The 22619-nt window shown below is 30.8% G+C and overlaps 1 long non-coding RNA gene across 1 annotated transcript; it reads right to left on the bottom strand.

Moving 5' to 3' along the window:
* Positions 1 to 8212: 8212 nt before the first annotated feature.
* On the bottom strand, positions 8213 to 22180 carry LOC145271163 (uncharacterized). The gene is made up of 4 exons (XR_013865718.1): positions 22081 to 22180; positions 21163 to 21199; positions 10000 to 10291; positions 8213 to 9139 (listed from the first exon to the last, which is right to left on the bottom strand). It is a non-coding gene; the product is annotated as an uncharacterized LOC145271163 (long non-coding RNA).
* Between the last annotated feature and the right edge of the window lie 439 nt (positions 22181 to 22619).

Below are 22619 nucleotides of genomic sequence, written 5' to 3'. Positions count from 1 at the left end.
TGAGATATATTCAGTATTTACTTGGTCTGTGGTTTGTTTAATATTCTAATCATTTTCGTCTAGCTGTGATGATGAGGCATTTAGATTTGTTTTTGTTATATTGAGATATATTCAATATCTACATGGTCTCTTGTTTAATTGTTTTATTTTCTAATCATTTTCGTCTAGCTGTGATGATGAGGCATTTAAATTTGTTTTTGTTATATTGAGATATATTCAATATCTACTTGGTCTCTTGTTTAATTGTTTTATTTTTTATCATTATCGTCAAGCTGTGATGATGAGGCATTTAGATTTGTTTTTATTATGTTGAGATATATTCAGTATTTACTTGGTCTGTGGTTTGTTTAATATTCTAATCATTTTCGTCTAGCTGTGATGATGAGGAATTTAGATTTGTTTTTGTTTTATTAAAATATATTCAATATTTACTTGGTCTCTTGTTTAATTTTCTAATCATTTTCATCTAGTTGTGATGATGAGGCATTTATATTTGTTTTTGTTATATTGAGATATATTCAATATCTACTTGGTCTCTTGTTTAATTGTTTTATTTTCTAATCATTTTCGTCTAGCTGTGATGATGAGGCATTTAGATTTGTTTTTGTTATATTGAGATATATTCAATATCTACTTGGTCTCTTGTTTAATTGTTTTATTTTCTAATCATTTTCGTCTAGCTGTGATGATGAGGCATTTAGATTTGTTTTTGTTATATTGAGATATATTCGATATTTACTTGGTCTCTTGTTTAATTGTTTTATTTTCTAATGATTTTCGTCTAGCTGTGATGATGAGGCATTTAGATTTGTTTTTGTTATATTCCGATATATTCAATATCTATTTGGTCTATATTGAGATATATTCAATATCTAGTGTTTCTTGTTTGTTTTATTTTCTAATCATTGTCATCTAGCTGTGATGATGAGGCATTTAGATTTGCTATATTGAGATATATTCAATATTTACTTGGTCTCTTGTTTAATTGTTTTATTTTTTATCATTTTCGTCTAGCTGTTATGATGAGGCATTTAGATTTTTGTTATATTGAGATATATTCAATATCTACTTGGTCTCTTGTTTAATTATTTTATTTTTTATCATTGTCGTCAAGCTGTGATGATGAGGCATTTAGATTTGTTTTTGTTATGTTGAGATATATTCAGTATTTACTTGGTCTGTGGTTTGTTTAATATTCTAATCATTTTCGTCTAGCTGTGATGATGAGGCATTTAGATTTGTTTTTGTTGTATTAAAATATATTCAATATTTACTTGGTCTCTTGTTTAATTTTCTAATCATTTTCATCTAGTTGTGATGATGAGGCATTTAGATTTGTTTTTGTTATATTGAGATATATTCAATATTTACTTGGTCTCTTGTTTAATTGTTTTATTTTCTAATCATTTTCGTCTAGCTGTGATGATGAGGTCTTAAGATTTGTTTTTGTTATATTTAGATATATTCAATATTTACTTGGTCTCTTGTTTAATTGTTTTATTTTCTAATGATTTTCGTCTAGCTGTGATGATGAGGCATTTAGATTTGTTTTTGTTATATTGAGATGTATTCAATATTTACTTGGTCTCTTGTTTAATTGTTTTATTTTCTAATGATTTTCGTCTAGCTGTGATGATGAGGCATTTAGATTTGTTTTTGTTATGTTGATATATATTCAATATTTACTTGGTCTCTTGTTTAATTGTTTTATTTTCTAATGATTTTCGTCTAGCTGTGATGATGAGGCATTTAGATTTGTTTTTGTTATATTCCGATATATTCAATATTTACTTGGTCTCTTGTTTAATTGTTTTATTTTCTAATGATTTTCGTCTAGCTGTGATGATGAGGCATTTAGATTTGTTTTTGTTATATTGAGATATATTCAATATCTACTTGGTCTCTTGTTTAATTGTTTTATTTTCTAATGATTTTCGTCTAGCTGTGATGATGAGGCATTTAGATTTGTTTTTGTTATATTGAGATATATTCGATATTTACTTGGTCTCTTGTTTAATTGTTTTATTTTCTAATGATTTTCGTCTAGCTGTGATGATGAGGCATTTAGATTTGTTTTTGTTATATTCCGATATATTCAATATCTATTTGGTCTATATTGAGATATATTCAATATCTAGTGTTTCTTGTTTGTTTTATTTTCTAATCATTGTCATCTAGCTGTGATGATGAGGCATTTAGATTTGCTATATTGAGATATATTCAATATTTACTTGGTCTCTTGTTTAATTGTTTTATTTTTTATCATTTTCGTCTAGCTGTTATGATGAGGCATTTAGATTTTTGTTATATTGAGATATATTCAATATTTACTTGGTCCCTTGTTTTATTTTCTAATCCTTTCCGTCTAGCTGTGATGATGAGGCATTTAGATTTGTTTTTGTTAAATTGAGAGATATTCAATATTTACTTGGTCTCTTGTTTAATTGTTTTATTTTCTAATGATTTTCGTCTACCTGTGATGATGAGGCATTTAGATTTTTTATATTGAAGTATATTCAATATCTTCTTGGTTTCTTGTTTATTTTCTTTTTTCTGATCATTTTAAACCTATCCTATTTGACTGTTATGGGATATGAGGATTGTATCGCCTTTTATTTGTCATGTTTTTTAAGCCTCATACAAATATCAAAAGGTTAGTGAAACAACAACAGGTGCCCTGTGGCACCTCTAACAACTGGTACGATTGATATCTCCTTAAGATTCCAGTTTCTTTTCATATCATACATGAGATATTGATATTTGGTTTGTTTAAGAAAGATTTTTGAGAACAAGAATATCCACAAACTTGACAAGAATATGTCTTTCCCTTTTTTTTTTCATTTTTCTTAAACTTTTTCTTCTAGGGGATGGGACATCCAACCAGATGTCTGACATTTACCCCTATTTTAGTGAGCCCAACCAAGAGATCTTTTCAGGATTCTAGCCGTCCCTTTCAGTGCAATCGTTTGTATTTCACTTGCACTTGGTTCACCGGGTATGCTTGCTATGTACTTTTTAAAGTTCTTTTTCATAAGCCCAGTTGCTCCTATGATGACTGGTATAATTGAAACGTCTTTTAATTTCCAATTTCGTTTCATATCATACATAAGTCCTTGATACTTTGTTATCTTTTCCCTCTCAGCTCTGTTAAGCCCTGTATCATTGGGTACACTGACCTCTATTACGGTCGCTTTTTTGTTTGCTCTGTCCTAAATCACTATATCTGGTTTAACAGCTGCGTTTTCTAGATATGTAGCAGTAGGGATTATGTAGTCATAGTGAATAGTGTAGTTGTCATTCCCAACTGTTCGTTCGGGTATATGTTCCCAGGATTTTTTACTACACTGAATGTTGAGTTTCTTACATATCTTCCAGTGAAGGTATTTGCAGACTCCGTTATGGCGATCTGTACAGTAACCATCTCCAAGTAGGACTTTGCAACTAGAAATCAGATGGCCCACACTCTCAACCTCAGTGCTACAGAACCTGCATTTATTATTGTTGCTTAGACCACACATCTTTTTGAAGGCGTTTGTCATGAGGCCCTGGTCTTGTGCAGCCAATATCAACCTCACTTGGTCGTAATGGAGGGATCCTCTTTTGAGCCAGTCCAGGGAACCATCCCTATCAATATATTCTTGGGATATTTCAGTCGGTAGGTATTTTGCCCGTTTATGGTTGGTCCATTCTTCTGTTTTAACACTATGGAACTGGCTAGTGTATTTTTTCCGACTTTTCTGGGCTATGTCAGTTGCAGGCTTGTTTGGGTTCTCAGTATCATTTGTAAGGCAATCCTTTCCAAAATGAGTGGCAAGTTGTGTTATAGATGTTGTACTACTTGCTCGATTCTGATAATGGTCTTTAATTTTCATAAGCTTGGGGTTACAGGAACTTATTATGTACTGACCTATGCTGACGATTGTGGCTCTGTGTTGATGATTGACTTCCGAGAGTCCCATACCTCCTTCTCGCCTGGGTAGGTACAAACGAGGCATGCACTGATTTCGATAAATAACTCGGTACAAGGTTAACATTTTCCTTGTCTTTGTGTCAAGCCAATTTATATCTTTCTGAGGCCAGTCAATAATGCCAAAACTATATGTTAGTACTGGCATGGCAAGTTGGTTAATTGCCGTAACTTTGTTCTTGTTTGTGATTTCAGTTTTGCAGATTTTTCTTACCCGGCGTAAATACTCTTGGCTTAGTTCTCTCTCATCTTGGAATGCTGGATGGACTCATTTTCATCAATGCCGAGGTATGTTTCCTGTTCATCCAGTTCTCTGATTACACTATTTTCATCGTGCTGTATATTTTCAGTAGATATCTTCTTGCCAGCTTTCAGAGTACACATAGCACACTTATCCAGACCGAGCTTCATTTTGATGTCATAAGAAAAAGTGTGGACAATTTTCAGTAGATAATCTAAATCCTTATCCGAGCTAGCATACAGCTTAAGATCATCCATGAAAAATAAATGGTTTATTAACTTGGAGGATTCTCTTTGGCGGCTGTAGCTTAGATTATAAGCACCTTGGCAGTTCTTTAGAAGCTTACTTAGAGGATCAATTGCCAAGCAAAATAGTAGAGGAGATAAACTGTCTCCTTTGAAGATTCCTTTTTTTATTCTTATATTTGGAATGGATATCCTTCCCCCGTTATGGTTTAAGGTAATGGATGTTTGCCAATCCTTCATTTGGGCAGCTAAAATTTCTCATATGGTCGGGTGGATCTTGTATAATTCAAGGCATTTTAGTATCCACGAATGGGGTACACTATCAAATGCTTTCTGATAATCTATCCATGCCATATTTAGATTTCTTTTTCTTTTCCTGCAATCTTCCAAAATGGACTTATTGATGAGCAATTGATCTTTGGTGCCCAGGCAGTTTTTCCTACATCCTGTTTGTTCCTCCTCAAGATAATCACCGGATGAAAGCTGTTCATATATGCTGTCAGCTATTAATCCAGTGAATAGCTTGTAAGTCGTGGTTAGGCAGCATATTGGGCGATATTTGCTGGGGTTTTTGGTTTCTGTGCTTTTAACTATTAAGCTTGTATCGCCTTTTAATAACCATGATGGTGCCGCTTCATAAGCTTTCAACATTCTGGTGAAGCATCTGCTATAATGATCATGCAATGCTGTTAGCTGTTTTAACCAGAAGTTAGATATGTTGTCGATGCCAGGTTTCTTGTGATTTGAAGCTCGTGCCAGCTTTGATCTTATTTTATCTGGCATTATTTCTGGTTCTGGCATTTCTCTTTTATTTTTATTTGCATTGATAATATCCCCAGTGAATAGAACAGAATTTCTCTCCTGTATGTGTTCGCATATGTCGCAACAAACTTGACTTCTGTGTAAAAGAAGAACCACATACTTCACAAGAATGTGGTTTGTCTCCTTTAAGAAAAAATGTCCACACACTTGACAGGAATGTGGCTTGTTCCTTTTTTGTTATTGTTTTACTTTCGCTTGTGTTTTATTTCACTTCAGTCAAAATTCTCAGAAATCAAGGGGCTCACAACCTGGGGTTAAAACTTGAACTCTATATAAGATACATAGATATTCGAATGTTCCATTTAAGTTATTTATCTCTCAAACACTGAGTTAGTAAAAAAATTGAGAACATAATTTTCCTCTCCCCAATTAACCATTTTCATACATGGTAGTATATCTTTTATTTTAGTCTCTGGGTCTTACTGGATTCCAGGACAAGAATTTATCTAGTCTGGTGGAGTATCCAGCTTCGTGCTATTACTTGAGGTAACATCACTTGCAGAAGTTGCATCATTCCTCGTAAAAGCTAATGTGAGTCAGCCATAGTGAGGAGATCTTATTTGGGCAGCAGATACTATGTGATTTTTAAAACTGAAACACTAGAGGATATTATCTAGTAGCCATTTGTGGGTAAAGATGTATTTTTAAATTTGACTTTCAAAACTATTGAACTGTGCACTTAACCTAAATATGTTTTTTACCCATTGTGTTTAGACATATGCGTTTTTAAATGTGAATTATTGGAAAAGGCTAAACCACACATGCCACATAAATAAGGTATTTCGCCAGTATGTGTTAACATATGAGTTTTTAAAGATATTTTGTGGGTGAATGATAAACCACACACTTCACAAGAATGAGGTTTTTCGCCAGTGTGTGTTAACATATGACTTTTTACTTGTGATTTCCGGGAAAATGTTGTACCACAAACTTTACATGAATGTGGCTTTTCGCCAGTATGTGTTATCATATGAGATTTTACCTGTGATTTCCGAGAAAATGCTAAACCACACAGTTCACAAGAATGAGGCTTTTCTCCAGTGTGTGTAAACATATGTTTTGTTAAAGTTGATTTCTGGGAAAATGCCGACCCACAAACTTGACATGAATGAGGTTTTTCTCCAGTGTGTGTTAATATATGTTTATTTAAAGTTGATTTGTGGGAAAAGGATGAACCACACACTTGACATGAATGTGGCTTTTTACCAGTGTGAATAAACATATGTTTATTAAAACGTGATTTTAGGACAAAACTCGAACTGCACACTTCACATGAATAAGGTTTCCTGCAAGTGTGTTTGGACATATGTCTTTTTAAATGTGACTTCTGGGAAAATGTTGAACCACACATTTCACAGGAATGAGGTGATTCGCCAGTGTGTTTGAAGATATGATATTGTAAACTTGTTCTGTGCGAAAATTGTTCACCACAAATATGACACGTATGAGGTTTTTCACCAGTGTGTGTGAACATATGATTTTTTACATGTGCTTTTCGAGAAAAAGCAAGACCACATATCTCACATGAAAAAGCTTTTTCACCAGTGTGGGTTAAATAATGGGTTTTTAGATGTGCTTTCTGTGAAAATGCCAAACCACATACATGACATGAGTAAGGCTTTTCACCAGTGTGTTTTAGCATATGAGTTTTTACATAATCTTTCCTAGAAAATGCTAAACCACAAATTTCACATGAATGAGGCTTTTCACCAGAGTGAGCCAACTGATGAGTTTTCAAATGTGCATTCTGGGAAAATGCTAAACCACAGACTTGACATGAGTAAGGTTTTTCTCCAGTGTGTGTGAATATATGCCTTTCTAAATTTCTTTCCGTAGAAAAATCAGAACCACACACTTTACATGTATATGATTCCCTAGTGTGTGCTGGCAACTTTATATCCATTTCCCCAGACATATTGACATTCTACATTCATATATATATATATATATATATATATATATATATATATATATATATATATATATATATATATAAGTCTTTGAAGTTTTTAACCTTTAAAACTAAACAAAAAATATTTTTATTTATTTTTCAAGAGATCATCAGTTGTTTACCATGAAACACTGTTTCGGGGATTTAAAAACAATATATATATATATATATATATATATATATGACTTCTGTTGCCAGGGTTAGAATCTCTCAACTGGCATTAATCGCAACACCCTGCACTGATGATTCCCAAAAGGACGAAACACTAGTATCTGTAGGTATTTAATAATTATTATAGTAAATAATGATTAATATATATATATATATTAATTATTATAGTAAATAATGATTAATATATATATATATATATATATATATATATATATATATATATATATATATATATAATTAGTAATAAATTTAACCCGAAATTCCTATTTCTATGGAGATATATATCATCACCATGACTAGAACCAGAATATCTCATCGGCTAACATGTCACATATCTTCCCCGAACAACTCCATTTACCAACACCTTGCAGACATGATACCCCACTCAAACGAATTTAGGACCATAAATTAATTAAAAACACCATCATTTTAGATGTCTCGCAAAAGGATGAAACACTAGTATATGTAGGTATTTAATAATTATCATAGGAAATAATATATATATATATATGTAGGTATTTAATAATTATAGTAAATAATATATATATATATATATGTATATATATATATATATATATATATATATGTAGGTATTTAATAATTATTATAGTAAATAATATATATATATATATATATATAGGTAGATAGATTTTGATGTATAAGCTCAGCAACAACAACTAATTTGCTTAGCAATCCACACAGATGAGGGATGAAGGCTTTGTGCACATATATAGATGATAGGCTCTTCTCTGTCAAACTCTGCCCTCGTGGGAAGGCAAGTAAACAAGAACAATTAATTTAATTTTATTTCGGACAATTAGTCTCATCTTTATTATTTGTTGTTTTTGGATCTTTTTATTCGTTCACAACGTTTCGGCCAACTTCCTCTGGCCTTCGTCAGGTGGTAACCGCGACGGAACTTCAAATTTCCTAACTGCATTCTCAGCCATCACTGCCATCCGTAGTTGTTGTCGTCTCACCACATTTTTGACCAATTACCTCTGGCACGCTTTGGGTGGGATTGAAACCGCTATCTTCAGACAATGTTCATCTGGAACCGTAGAGATTCAACGTCTCTATCAACTGCGCCACGGGCCCTGAAGGGCGATCAAGGTTGGATTCTTTGATCTTATAAATCCACGTTTATTTATTATCTGATCTTTCCATAGTCGGGTCCGTACCGATTGGTATATATATATATATTAAACAACAACTAATAAAGATGAGACTAATAGTCCGAAATAAAAATAAAATTAACATATAATCCTCATCTAAAAAAAATTAATTCCAATTAAGGAATAATATATATATAAACAATTTGTTCAGAAATCCACACTGGTGATTTGTTTATAGCGGAGAGGGCTTTGTGTTCAACTGTTCATCTTTGCCGGTGCAATGGCGACCATGAGACAGAGCAGACAGTAGACTCTAGGTTTTACATCAGTTTTGCTTCTCCTGTGTGTGTTGGCAACTTTACATCGATTTCTGCAGACATATTTGAAACTCTACATCTGAGTTGGCGAAGTGGAGAAAGAAATTTACTTGTTGTTGATGGATTAAAGATTTTCTAAAAGTGATGAAGAATCGTTTTCATATTTTGTTTTTTGTTTTGAAATTTGTAAAATTCATAACAATTTTACGAGATTTATTTATAAATTCAAGTTTTGAATGACACGTTTTTCTTTACAATATTTTGTCACATACCAAATAAAATGAGGCCATAAGTTTTCCATAGTTGACACCTGAAAGTAAAAATGAAATCAATTTATTGCTTCATATATATATATACATATATATATATATGTGTGTGTGTGTGGTGTGTATGTATATATATATATATATGTATTTATTTACCAGTGATGAAAAAACCGGACTAGAGTGCTCAATGTGTAGTCAGAGCAGTATATAGGAAATTTATTACTGTGAGTCCAGAATGAGTTTACAAATTGTTCCAGCTAGAGGAATATCCTCAAAGAGAGGAAATGTCCAACAAGCATCGTCAGAATTCATAGATGAGTCCATCTATGAATTCTGACGATGCTAGTTGGACATTTCCTCTTTGAGAATCTTCCTCTAGCTGAAACAATTTGTAAACTCATTCTGGACTCACAGTAATAAATTTCCTACATATATATATATATATATGTATATATATGTGTCAAACTCTGCAGAAGTTGTTCTGAATCCACACTGATGATTTGATTATAGTGGAGATTAATAATTATTGTAGTAAATTATATATATATATATATATATATATATATATATATATATATAGTGTGTCAGGTCATGTCATATGCTACCGGTACCATGTAACCCAGTACTACCTACCTCATGGTCGGATCACCAGTGACTAAACTGGTTCCCCTAACAGACTTGTTTGGTGAGGAGAGTGGCTAGTCTCCCTGAAGGACTAAAAACAAGACCTTTCAAAGGGCGACTGAACCTTTTTCGGGGTCAGCGGCTAACTAGCACCGTGTGTGTTTGTGTGTATGTTTGTGTGTGTTGGGATGGAGAGGGCTCCTGTAAGCCATGGTGAGGGCAACCTTTCTAGGAGAAACAAATTTCTGATTTAAAAACCCATAAAGTGGGAGACCAGTACCTGCATTAAGCTGGTCTGCAGTTTAACTTGTTGCTGGCTATCTTGCTCTTGCTTGTTGCTGGATCTCAACATTTTGAACAGAGAGAGAAACTTAGCTGTCCTACAAAGCTAAGACTCTGTAACATCATCTGTATATAGATATTTCCTCAGTCATTTGTCTATAAAAATGGTCCTGTGGCGATGGGAAAGTTGTGACGTGTGGAGGCTTGAAAGGCTGGAAGCATGTAATAATTGATCTCAATGACCGTCTTCAGTGTCATGCCAAGTTGAGCGTGTGAATTCACCGGTAGAACTAAAAAAAAGAAGTCATGTTTGGTCTCATGGACTTTAAGTGTCTGAGGGAGTGGCACTCGTCTGACAAGACGTTGCAATCATCATATATGTGTATATATATGTGTGCGTATATATATATATATGCACATATATATGTGCATAGATATATATATATATACATATATATATACGCATGTATATATATATGTGCATATGTATATATATGTGTGTATATATATACATGTGCATATGTATATATATATGTGTATGTATATGTATATATATATGTGTGTATGTATATGCATATATATATATATATATATATACACACAGGCAGCAAAAAGAAAGTCTGCACTCACTTGTAATTTTTATCAAAAACTGCAAATTTAAGGTAGATTTAATGTAACTGTTTAAACAAACTATACCTCATTTGATTGGCCTTTTATTCTTCTATAATTTTATATTTGACTTTTAATAGAAATATTCTAGTATTCAAAGGTGCAGTGACAAGGATGATGATAGACACCGCTTCCCCAACTTTTGAGTAGCCTTGCACCCAATTTTTTGTTTATTTCTAAAAAATACAGAAATTACAACAAGCTCACCTTAAAACTTCAACGTAAATTTTATTAAAGTAAAAAAAGGTCCATGGTCGTAGAAGATGCGTCATCTTCAGCTATCTGCTATTATGGGCTTGTAACATTCCCATAGGGAATAATAGTTTGTCTTCGATAAGGGCTGGGTAGGATTCCCGCTGATGAAGAAATGCGCAGTCAAGCTGCTAGCTGGGCATACACGAGGAGGCCATGTAGAAACTGCCCAAAGGCGGCAATGACAGGTCAAACAGTAAACCTTAAATTCGTCTTGACAGACATCAAATTGAAGCACAAACATGCAAATAAAAATTCACCCTACTTAAGGACATAGGTAATTGCAATAATAAAGTTCTGCTCGACATTTGGGCGTTTAAAACGTCTCGAAGCAACAAGTAATTTCATTGCCTCGATTCGAGTGAGAAATCCAGTCTGTTCCTCCTTGCGGCTTTTTGGATTCAAGTGAGTAATCTACAGGTTTCCAACTCTATGCCTTCCTGGATTCGAGTCAGAAATCCACGTGTGTCCCACTCTATGTCTTCCTGGATTCTGATCTGAAAACGGAATTTGGCGCCAAAGAACATTCTTGGCAGCCAGTTATAACATGCAATCTGATTGGTTAAAACAAATCTGTGGGCAGAGAAACCGTCCAATAAAAAGCTTGCTTATTTCTGTAGAACTTCTTACACTACAATGACGAGGATAACCATAGACAACCCCCACTCCAATTTTTGAGTGGCCTTGTGCCTAATTTTTTGTTTATTGTTTTGTTGTAAACTTTTCAGAGTAAATAAAAATGTATAAGTCAAATGGTCTGGTACCCTGGTCTAGTCACAACGATAACAAAATCTCAATGTGGAAGAAAATGAAAAAAACTGTTTTATAGTAAATTGCGGACTATTATTCTCATCTTTATTAGTTGTTGTTTCACGACATTTTGACCAACTATTCCTCTGGCCTTCGTCAGGTGGTAACCGCGATGGATAGAAACTTCGAATTTCCTAACTGCATTCTCAGAAATCACTGCCATCCGGTCGGCTTTGGGTAGGATTGAAACCACTATCTTCAGACAATGTTCATCTGGAACCGTAGAGATTCAACGTCTCCATCAATCCTACCTATCGTTGAACTTTGACCCCTTAATCGCCAAATTTATGGCCGAAAACCGATAACATCGATTTTCCCAAATCTCAGTACCCTGTATATCAAATTTTGAGTCGTTAGACTAAAAATTGACAGAGTTAATGCGTAGGGAAATGTACACACATACAGACAGACAGACACTTTCACTTTTGATATAGATAGATTATTATTAAATTGTTAGGTGAAAGTACAAAATAGTTACAGAACACCTTCCCATCCTCATATTTAGAATAGCTTTCAAAATAATAACGTTACTATTTCAGCACGGTAACAGAAGTGCATAAGTACCCAAATTGTTTCTAGTTATGTCGGTCAATGATATTGACCATTATGGATTTGTATTACTATAAAGATTCGAAAAAGTTGTCAAAAGACAAATATATAACAAATAAATGTTATCAAATGCAAGATAAGTTATTTATTTTTTAAATCACCGTAAAAAAAGAATAACTTTTAAAACAATTTAATTGAAACAAATTGTGGTGCTTATGCACTTATGTTACCATGCCATTTTAAAAAAAGAATAACTTTTAAAACAATTTAATTGAAACAAATTGTGGTGCTTATGCACTTATGTTACCATGCCATTTTAAAAAAAGAATAACTTTTAAAACAATTTAATTGAAACAAATTGTGGTGCTTATGCACTTATGTTACCATGCCATTTTAAAAAAAGAATAACTTTTAAAACAATTTAATTGAAACAAATTGTGGTGCTTATGCACTTATGTTACCATGCCATTTTAAAAAAAGAATAACTTTTAAAACAATTTAATTGAAACAAATTGTGGTGCTTATGCACTTATGTTACCATGCCATTTTAAAATAAGAATAACTTTTAAAACAATTTAATTGAAACAAATTGTGGTGCTTATGCACTTATGTTACCATGCCATTTAAAAAAAAGAATAACTTTTAAAACAATTTAATTGAAACAAATTTTGGTGCTTATGCACTTATGTTACCATGCCATTTAAAAAAAAGAATAACTTTTAAAACAATTTAATTGAAACAAATTGTGGTGCTTATGCACTTATGTTACCATGCCATTTTTTAAAAAAAGAATAACTTTTAAAACAATTTAATTGAAACAAATTGTGGTGCTTATGCACTTATGTTACCATGCCATTTTAAAAAAAGAATAACTTTTAAAACAATTTAATTGAAACAAATTGTGGTGCTTATGCACTTATGTTACCATGCTATTTTAAAAAAAGAATAACTTTTAAAACAATTTAATTGAAACAAATTGTTGTGCTTATGCACTTATGTTACCATGCCATTTTAAAAAAAGAATAACTTTTAAAACAATTTAATTGAAACAAATTGTGGTGCTTATGCACTTATGTTACCATGCCATTTTAAAAAAAGAATAACTTTTAAAACAATTTAATTGAAACAAATTTTGGTGCTTATGCACTTATGTTACCATGCCATTTTAAAAAAAAGAATAACTTTTAAAACAATTTAATTGAAACAAATTGTGGTGCTTATGCACTTATGTTACCATGCCATTTTAAAAAAAGAATAACTTTTAAAACAATTTAATTGAAACAAATTGTGGTGCTTATGCACTTATGTTACCATGCCATTTTAAAAAAAGAATAACTTTTAAAACAATTTAATTGAAACAAATTGTGGTGCTTATGCACTTATGTTACCATGCCATTTTAAAAAAAGAATAACTTTTAAAACAATTTAATTGAAACAAATTGTGGTGCTTATGCACTTATGTTACCATGCCATTTTAAAAAAAGAATAACTTTTAAAACAATTTAATTGAAACAAATTGTGGTGCTTATGCACTTATGTTACCATGCCATTTTAAAAAAAAGAATAACTTTTAAAACAATTTAATTGAAACAAATTGTGGTGCTTATGCACTTATGTTACCATGCCATTTTAAAAAAAGAATAACTTTTAAAACAATTTAATTGAAACAAATTGTGGTGCTTATGCACTTATGTTACCATGCTATTTTAAAAAAAGAATAACTTTTAAAACAATTTAATTGAAACAAATTGTGGTGCTTATGCACTTATGTTACCATGCCATTTTAAAAAAAAGAATAACTTTTAAAACAATTTAATTGAAACAAATTGTGGTGCTTATGCACTTATGTTACCAAGCCATTTTAAAAAAAAAAAGTATTTTCAAGTTAAATTGAAGATTTACGATATTTTTATTATTATTATTATTATTATTATTATTAAATTGTTAGGTGAAAGTACAAAATAGTAACCGAACACCCTCCAACCCCCATGTTAAGAATAGCTTTCAAAACATTAACATTATTATTTCAGCACGGTAACAGTAGTGCATAAGTACTCAAATTGTTTCTAGTTATGTAGGTCAACGGCAATCTTTCGTTTTAGGTAAAATCCAAAAATTTTCAAAATAAAAACTGACTTTATTTTACGCAAATAAAGCGGTCAAATAAATAAGAAATGTTTATATTAAAGTTCTAATGTATTATAAAGTTCAGAGTAGTTAAAAAACTCCCTATAATAAGATTGGCTTTCTAAATAATAACATTCGTACATCTTTTAAAAACGGAGAATTAAACAATGGGGGAGAATAAATAAATAGATTCTCCGCACGCAGTGGTTGATATTGACCATTGCTTCATTAAGTTTATTTGATTACATTTCTAAATAGATTCAATATTCCTTATATTATATTTATTAAATTGTTAGGTGAAAGTAGAGAATAGTTACAAAACATCCTCCCATTCCCATGTTAAAAATGGCTTTCAAAATAATAACGTTATTATTTAGTACGTGCAAAATGAATGCCGATGCTCAAAATGTATAAACATTTTGACCTTTCCTTTTACTTAAAAATTCACCAAAAATCAGGAAATTAACAAATTTTAATGAAAATTTTAGTATTTATCAAATAATGACCGTGGAATATAATGAACTGATTATTTTTATTTAAATCTCAGTGAAAATGTATTATTTTGTTTAAACAAAAAATACCTTTACTGAAGTTTTCAGTAGTAAATAAAAAACGCAAAAGTTTATTTTTGTTTTTTTATATAAATAAAGCATAAATAAAAGTAATTTGTAACAATAAAAAACAAATAATTTTTACAGGAACATTACGAAAAAAAGCCCTAAAATCCGTATTAATGAATTCAATATAACTCGAAGAAAAACGATTTTCTCGAACTACCAATATTACCATTGAATTAAGCATTGTTTATTTAATATTTTCACACAAAAAATTATAATAGCAAAAATATTTCTACTTTTTTTTTTTTTAAATTACAGATTTTACATAATTTTTATATGCAAGATTTTAAAAATTTCCTTGCTCGCATGAATGTTAAACTTTCGGCATAACATAATTTTTATACAATTTCAAACACTAATTAAAAATATTAATTTAAAAACAGGAACATAAAAAATAAATAAATCAAAAAACGATAAAAACTGATACAAACGTTCAGAATAGGAATGTATGGATGCACTTCTGGGGGGGGGGGAGAAATCTGACACCCCTACCTCCTTTTACTATCATGACTTCATTTTGAAACAGCGTTTTGATTGGCTGAAATTTTGGGCTTCCGTATAATCGTGTTTACAAACTGTTATCGGTTGCGTTTTGCCGAACTTGCTTTTTGAGGGCTAATTAAGCTGTATTTTGTATAAAGGGTTTGTATTACTGTACACATAGATTCGAAAAAGTTGTCAAAAAACAAATATATAACGAATAAATGTTATCAAAGGCAAGATAAGTTACTTTTCTGCCAAACTGAATATATTTTTTGTGTTTTTATTCAATGCAACATATTTATTCAGCTCGAAAAACATAGTGTTTACCGATGTATTGGAAAATTCAAGATGGCGTCTCACACCCTCTTTAACACCGTAAGTTTGGGAAAAGGTGTTATAAATAAAAAACTACAAAAAATACTATTAAAAACCCGCCGAATATATGTCAACCTATGTCACGGTAACATATATTGAGCGAGTTTTTAACAGTATTTTATCCAGTTTTTTATTTATAACACTTTTTCCCAAACTAACCGTGTTAAAGAGAGAATCAGACGCCATCTTGAATGTTCCAATACATCGGTAAACACTATGGTTTTCGAGCTGAATAAACATGTTACATTGAATAAAAACACGAAAAATATATCCAGTTAGGTAGAAAAGTAACTTATCTTGCATTTGATAACATTTATTTGTTATATATTTGTTTTTTGACAACTTTTTCGAATCTATGTGTACAGTCATACAAACCCCAGAAAACTAATATTTATCTTTTAAAGGATTTTTACAATGCATTTATTTAACTTCAAAATTTAGCTGAATTGGTTAGCTCGCCGTGAAACATTTTCATAACTTTTTGGGGGGTTTGTATTACTGTACACATAGATTCGAAAAAGTAACTAGACAAAATACTGTTAGAAATTCGCTCATTATATGTTACCGTGACATAAGTTGACATATATTCGGTGTTTTTTAAATAATATATTTTATCTAGTTTATTATTTATAACACCTTTTCTCAAACTTACCATGTTAAAGAGAGTGTCGGGCGCCATTTTGAATTTTCCAATACATCGGTAAACACTGTATGTTTTTCGAGCTGAATAAACATGTTACATTGAATAAAAACAAAAAAATGTACCCAGTTTGGTAGAAAAGTAACTTATCTTGCATTTGATAATATTTATTTGTTATATATTTGTTTTTTGGCAACTTTTCCGAATCTATGTGTACAGTAATACAAACCCACTTTTTTTTTTTTTATGTGTACAAATATTTTTTCCTTTTGGAAATTAACTTTAATCTTTCCAATACAATAAAAAAAAAAATAGTCGGAAACCTACAAAAAAAAAAAAAAAATAGGCTTTCAAAACTCGGTCTCCCCATTTTTTCCCGTGCCTAGTTATTATTTCAGCACGGTAACAGAAGTGCATAAGTACCCAAATTGTTTCTAGTTATTTCGGTCAACGATATTAACCGTTATTTCACGAAGTTTATTTCATGAGATTTTTAAATGTATTAGACATTCATTATGCTAAACTAATTTTGCCGTAATTGCACTATTGTCCCATTAAAAACGATTTCTTCGGCAATGTATTCGATTAAGTTTCTGGTTAAGTTTTGGTCTAAGTAAAATCGACTCCCACCCCTTTAAAAGAATGAACGGTACTTGTGCAGTTTAATTAAAAACATTAAAAAAAAATGAAAATATCGAAAAAAGTTTAAATTGCATATATGGAATGAAGTTTTTCGAAAAAAATATTTCACTTAATTTCATTTTTTTTTCTTTTAACTTTTTTTTTTTTTTCAGCGAAAAAATAACAATTTGTTATGATACCAAGGGGAGGGAGGGTCGGCACTTTAAACTGAGTTATCTCCCCGTGGCCCGTGGCGTGTTCTAAAGTTCCAAATAAAAAATGGCTTTGTATTACTGTACACATAGATTCGAAAAAGTTGTCAAAAAACAAATATATAACAAATAAATGTTATCAAAGGCAAGATAAGTTACTTTTCTACCTAACTGGATATATTTTTCGTGTTTTTATTCAATGTAACATGTTTATTCAGCTCGAAAACCATACAGTGTTTACCGATGTATTGGAACATTCAAGATGGAGTCTGATTCTCTCTTTAACACGGTAAGTTTGGGAAAAAGATGTTATGAATAAAAAACCGGATAAAAAGCTGTTAAAAACTCGCTCAATATATGTTACCGTGACATAGTTTGACTTAGGCACCGCCAAAACTGGGGGGGCAGGTCAGTACTTTTTGACGGACCGTCTTTTTAAAAATCTACCAAAAATCAGGTAATTATCCGATCAATACGAAATTTTCAGCGATTATCAAGAGAAGAATGAACTTTATAACAGTGTACTTATTTTTCATAAACGATATTTATATATATATTTTTTTTTGCTTACAAAACCCCCCTTGTTTTGAAGTGGGAACAAATATGCTTAAAATAATCATCTGAAACTGAAATCAACATATTGTGTTGTTGTAAGGGACAGAATTATAGATTAAAAAAAAAAAAAAAAAAAAAAAATTGTTGGCATACCTTATTTTGACGTCTGAATATCAGAACTTCGATTGTGTTTAATTATCCCGCTTTTGAGTTTTTAAGTGTGAAATTCGGTGAATATGTTAAGTAAAATAATTAATTTAAGTTAAGCAAAACAAAAAAAAATTTTTTTTAATATTTATACGAAAAAAGCTATTTTAAAATTTTTGATAAATAAATTAACAATTTTTTTTTAGCGAGCCGAATAATGCATGGCCATTATTAAACAGGGCATGCTTTGAATAATCGATACCAAAAAAAAAAATTCGATAAATATTGTGCCCTTTGTGTAAAAAATAGCATCATTTTTTTCGATCCCGTTTGAAAACGTTTGCCGCCTTTCGACTACGGTGGACCAAACGCGCTGAAATAATTTTTTTTTTATTCTGCTTTAAATTGCCCCCCCCCATTTTGGGGAGCCTGCCCCCCACACACATACACATTAAAAACCAAACGCATACAAATGGTCACCCATCTGGTACTGGCCAGCCTCAGCTTAATAATACATTGAAATTTTCGTCACTGAAAAATAAGTTTTTTTGGCCTGTTTGGTCTTCCATAGTTTGCTGTTTATCAAACGAAAACGTAAACAGAGTCGATCTGAACTCTACGTCAACGCGAAATATCTGGTTACCTATATGAATAAGTGGAATTATTTGAAATTCAGGTACTTATATTATAATATTTTTGCATATTCTCTTAGAAAATCATCCTAAATCTTAGACAATAAATAAATAAATTAATTATTTCAAAAACCCTTTTTTTTTAATATTTAAGTACGTTTTTTGTGCAAGACAAAAAATGTCAATTGTTAACTTTTTGGGAAAATTTAACATTTAAAATTGAATTAAAAATAGTAGAAAAAGTTTTACATTATTCTGTTTTCTATATGATAAAATTCAGGGTTTTATCTTTCTGGAAAAAAAAAAAGTTACTCAGAAATAATGGATTTTAATAAATGTAATTTCGTTTTAAAAAACAACAACAACTTGATTTTGCGATAAATAAAAAAAAAAAAAACTATACAAAATACTATTAAAAACCCGCCGAATATATGTCAACTTGACATATATTCGGCGGGTTTTTAATAGTATTTTGTATAGTTTTTTTTTTATTTTTATTTATAACACCTTTTTCCAAACTTACGGTGTTAAATATATCCAGTTTGGCAGAAAAGTAACTTATCTTGCCTTCGATAACATTTATTTGTTATATATTTGTTTTTTGACAACTTTTTCGAATCTATGTGTACAGTAGTACAAACCCCCCAAAAATTTTAAAATTAGAAGATCTTCAATGTGCTGTCATAAAAACGTGTTTTTTTTTTTCCGCTTAAAAAAACAAAAAAAAAACAAAAAAAAAAAAAATACTCAATCAAATTAAGTGAAATTTTTTTTTTCGGTTTTTCTTCAGTTCAAAACGGATGGTACACTATAACCGGTAATCGTGAAGAAAGAGAGAGCCTGTTTCCTCCGTTTGACTATAGGTGGCGTTAATGTCTGTGCACCCAGTTACGGAAGCACAAAATGTATATAATGGCACCTTTGAAATAAAAATAAATGTTTTTGTTATATTTTAATTTTAAACATGTTTTTTTTTGTTTGTTTTTTTTGCAAACATATTTACGTTTTCTTTTGTTTTTTTTTTTGTTTTTTTTCCCAAACATATTTAAGTTTTATTTTTCCAAACATTTACGTTTTGTTACTGGTTTATTTTCAAACATTTACGTTTTTGTTTGTTTTTATGTTTTTTTTTTATTTTGCAAGCATAAACTATGTGTTTTTGCTATATTTTTCTTTTAAACATATTTATGGGTACAACCGTTTTTCAGTGAGTATTTTTTACGCTCTTATAATAAAAAAAAAATCAACGTTTTTTTCTTTTGTCTTTTTTTTATGGACCCCCCCCCCACTTTTTTCTTAATTTTTCTGCACTTATTTTACCTTTTCCGCGAGTATTTATATATATATTTGAAAAAGGATATTGTAAAACCTTATTGAAACTACTATTAAAAAATAGCGCGGTACAATAAGTGCATAAGCAAACTTTTCAAAAAGAAAAATATTTCAAAAATATTTAGTTTGTGCTTGCAAAAAAAACAAAACAAAAAAAAACGGGTTTGTATTACTGTACACAGATTCAAAAAAGTTGTCAAAAAACAAATATAGAACAAATAAATGTTATCAAAGGCAAGATAAGTTACTTTTCTACCAAACTGGATATATTTTTTATGTTTTTATTCAGTGTAACATGTTTATTCAGCTCGAAAAACATGCAGTGTTTACCGATGGATTGGAAAATTCAAAATGGCAGCCGACTCTCTCTCGGAGAGGGTACGTTTGGGAAAAGGTATTATAAATAATAAACTAGACAAAATACTGTTAGAAATTCGCTCAATATATGTTACCGTGACATAAGTTGACATATATTCGGTTGTTTTCTAACAGTATTCTGTCTAGTTTATTATTTATAATAAACTTTTCCCAAACGTACCCTCTCGGCTGTCGGGCGCCATTTTGAATTTTCCAATACATCGGTAAACACTGCATGTTTTTCGAGCTGAATAAACATGTTACACTGAATAAAAACACAAAAAATATATCCAGTTTGGTAGAAAAGTAACTTATCTTGCCTTTGATAACATTTATTTGTTCTTTATTTGTTTTTTGACAACTTTTTCGAATCTATGTGTACAGTAATACAAACCCAAAAAAAACGTAAAAACAAACAAAAACGTAAATGTTTGAAAATAAACAAATAAACTTAAATATGTTTGCAAAAACAAAAAAAACGTAAATATGTTTGCAAAAACAAAAAAAAACGTAAATATGTTTGAAAAAAAAAAAAAAAAACTTAAATACGTTTGCAAAAAAAAAAACAAAAAAAAAAACAAAGAAAAACATGTTTAAAATTAAAATATAACAAAAACATTTATTTCTATTTCAAAGGTGGCATTATATACATTTTGTGATTCCATAACTGGGTGGACAAACAGTAACGCCACCTATAGTCAAACGGAGGAAACAGGCTCTCTCTTCACGATTACCCTATAACCTGTACAAGTACCGAATACACTAAATTCACGTAATACTTACTTTTTGTTTGACAATCCGCATTCCAGTGAGCTATTCGCTTTATAGAACAAAAATGATATTAATTATTAAAATAATAACATCAACATTCAAAATGGCGACTGGAACTGCAGGTTCGCAGAAAATTAAAAAAATAAAAATCTAAACAAACACTAAGGCCGGCTTTGTCCGGGCGTAAGATACGCTTAAATAAGATATTTTAATTTGTCTAGATATCGTATATATTATTCCAGTGTCGTGAATTCAAAAGTAAAATAATGGGCGCTTCTGCAGTCAGTACACTATTGGGACGAAATTTCGGAAATCGTAAAACTGAATTTAATTTCGCACGAAAACAATGGTATATCTACGTATTCCTCGTATTTTTAAGATGATTATACCAAAAAATTACGAAAATCGACAAGGTAGAAAATTATTTATTAAACAAAATAAAAAATTAAAATCAATCGTAACACACAGGAGGGAAGTAATTTTCCGTTTCGATTTAAACAAGATGGCGGCAATTTTTCACCTGTTAACACAATTAAAGCTGTTTTGTTTAATAACTCTGTTATATTCAGATAATTTCGACTGCATAATTTGGAAGCTACCATTGTAACGTATTAGAATTGAAAAAAAAAAAATCAGTTGAAACCATTTTTTTTTTTTTTAATATGAAAACTTCATTTATCGATTACAAAATCTCGTCCCAATAGTGTAGAAGCGCTAAAAAATTAAAAAAAAAAAAAAAAAAAAAAAAAAAGAGTACTTAAATCCCATCGGTCAGAATCGAAAGGAAGCAACTACAACGTGACACGACGCGCATCTAAAACGATTGAAAATTAAAAAAAAAAAAAAAGAAAGAAGATGAATGTACGAAATGTTTGACGATTTTTTAAATTTCGACCATTTTTTGACCCCTCAAAAACAATTTTAACTTACCCCATAAAAGAACGGCCTGTAAAGAAAAAAAAATCAAAGCACTTGAGACCGAGGCCCTAACGCTACTATGCGACTTTCAGTTTTGTAAAAGATGCAGTTGGAAAATATGGAGACAGACAGACCGACAAACATATAGCCTTTTATATATTAGATTTATGAACTTTTTTTTTTTAAAATCAGAATCGATATATTTCATGAATATTATTAATTTTATTTTATTTTAATTTTTTAATTAGAACAAAAGACATTCGTTAAGATTGACATTTTTTTCTTTACAGAACCATTCAGCGGAAGTGACGTCAGACTAATTTTAAGCTACGGATGACCAACATTGTATATGATATAGCTTCTTTTTTTTTTTAAGCAAGTGGCCTTCGGGCCAAAATCACAGTGTGGTATCTTTTCTGAAGCTATACATAATTTGTCTGTAGTCAATGGAAGGGGAATCCTTCCATACTGAGGCAATTTAAAAATTTTATTTTTGCCTACTTCTAGAGCACTAGGTGTATCAGAATTTTTGTAGGAATTTGTGACACCCC

The sequence above is a fragment of the Euprymna scolopes genome, chromosome 46 (assembly GCF_053919585.1).
Source record: "Euprymna scolopes isolate OS-2025 chromosome 46, ASM5391958v1, whole genome shotgun sequence".
In the NCBI taxonomy this organism is placed as follows: Eukaryota; Metazoa; Mollusca; class Cephalopoda; order Sepiida; family Sepiolidae; genus Euprymna; species Euprymna scolopes.
The sequence above is the reverse complement of the archived record's forward strand: the minus strand, read 5'-3'. Positions and strand labels throughout refer to the sequence as shown.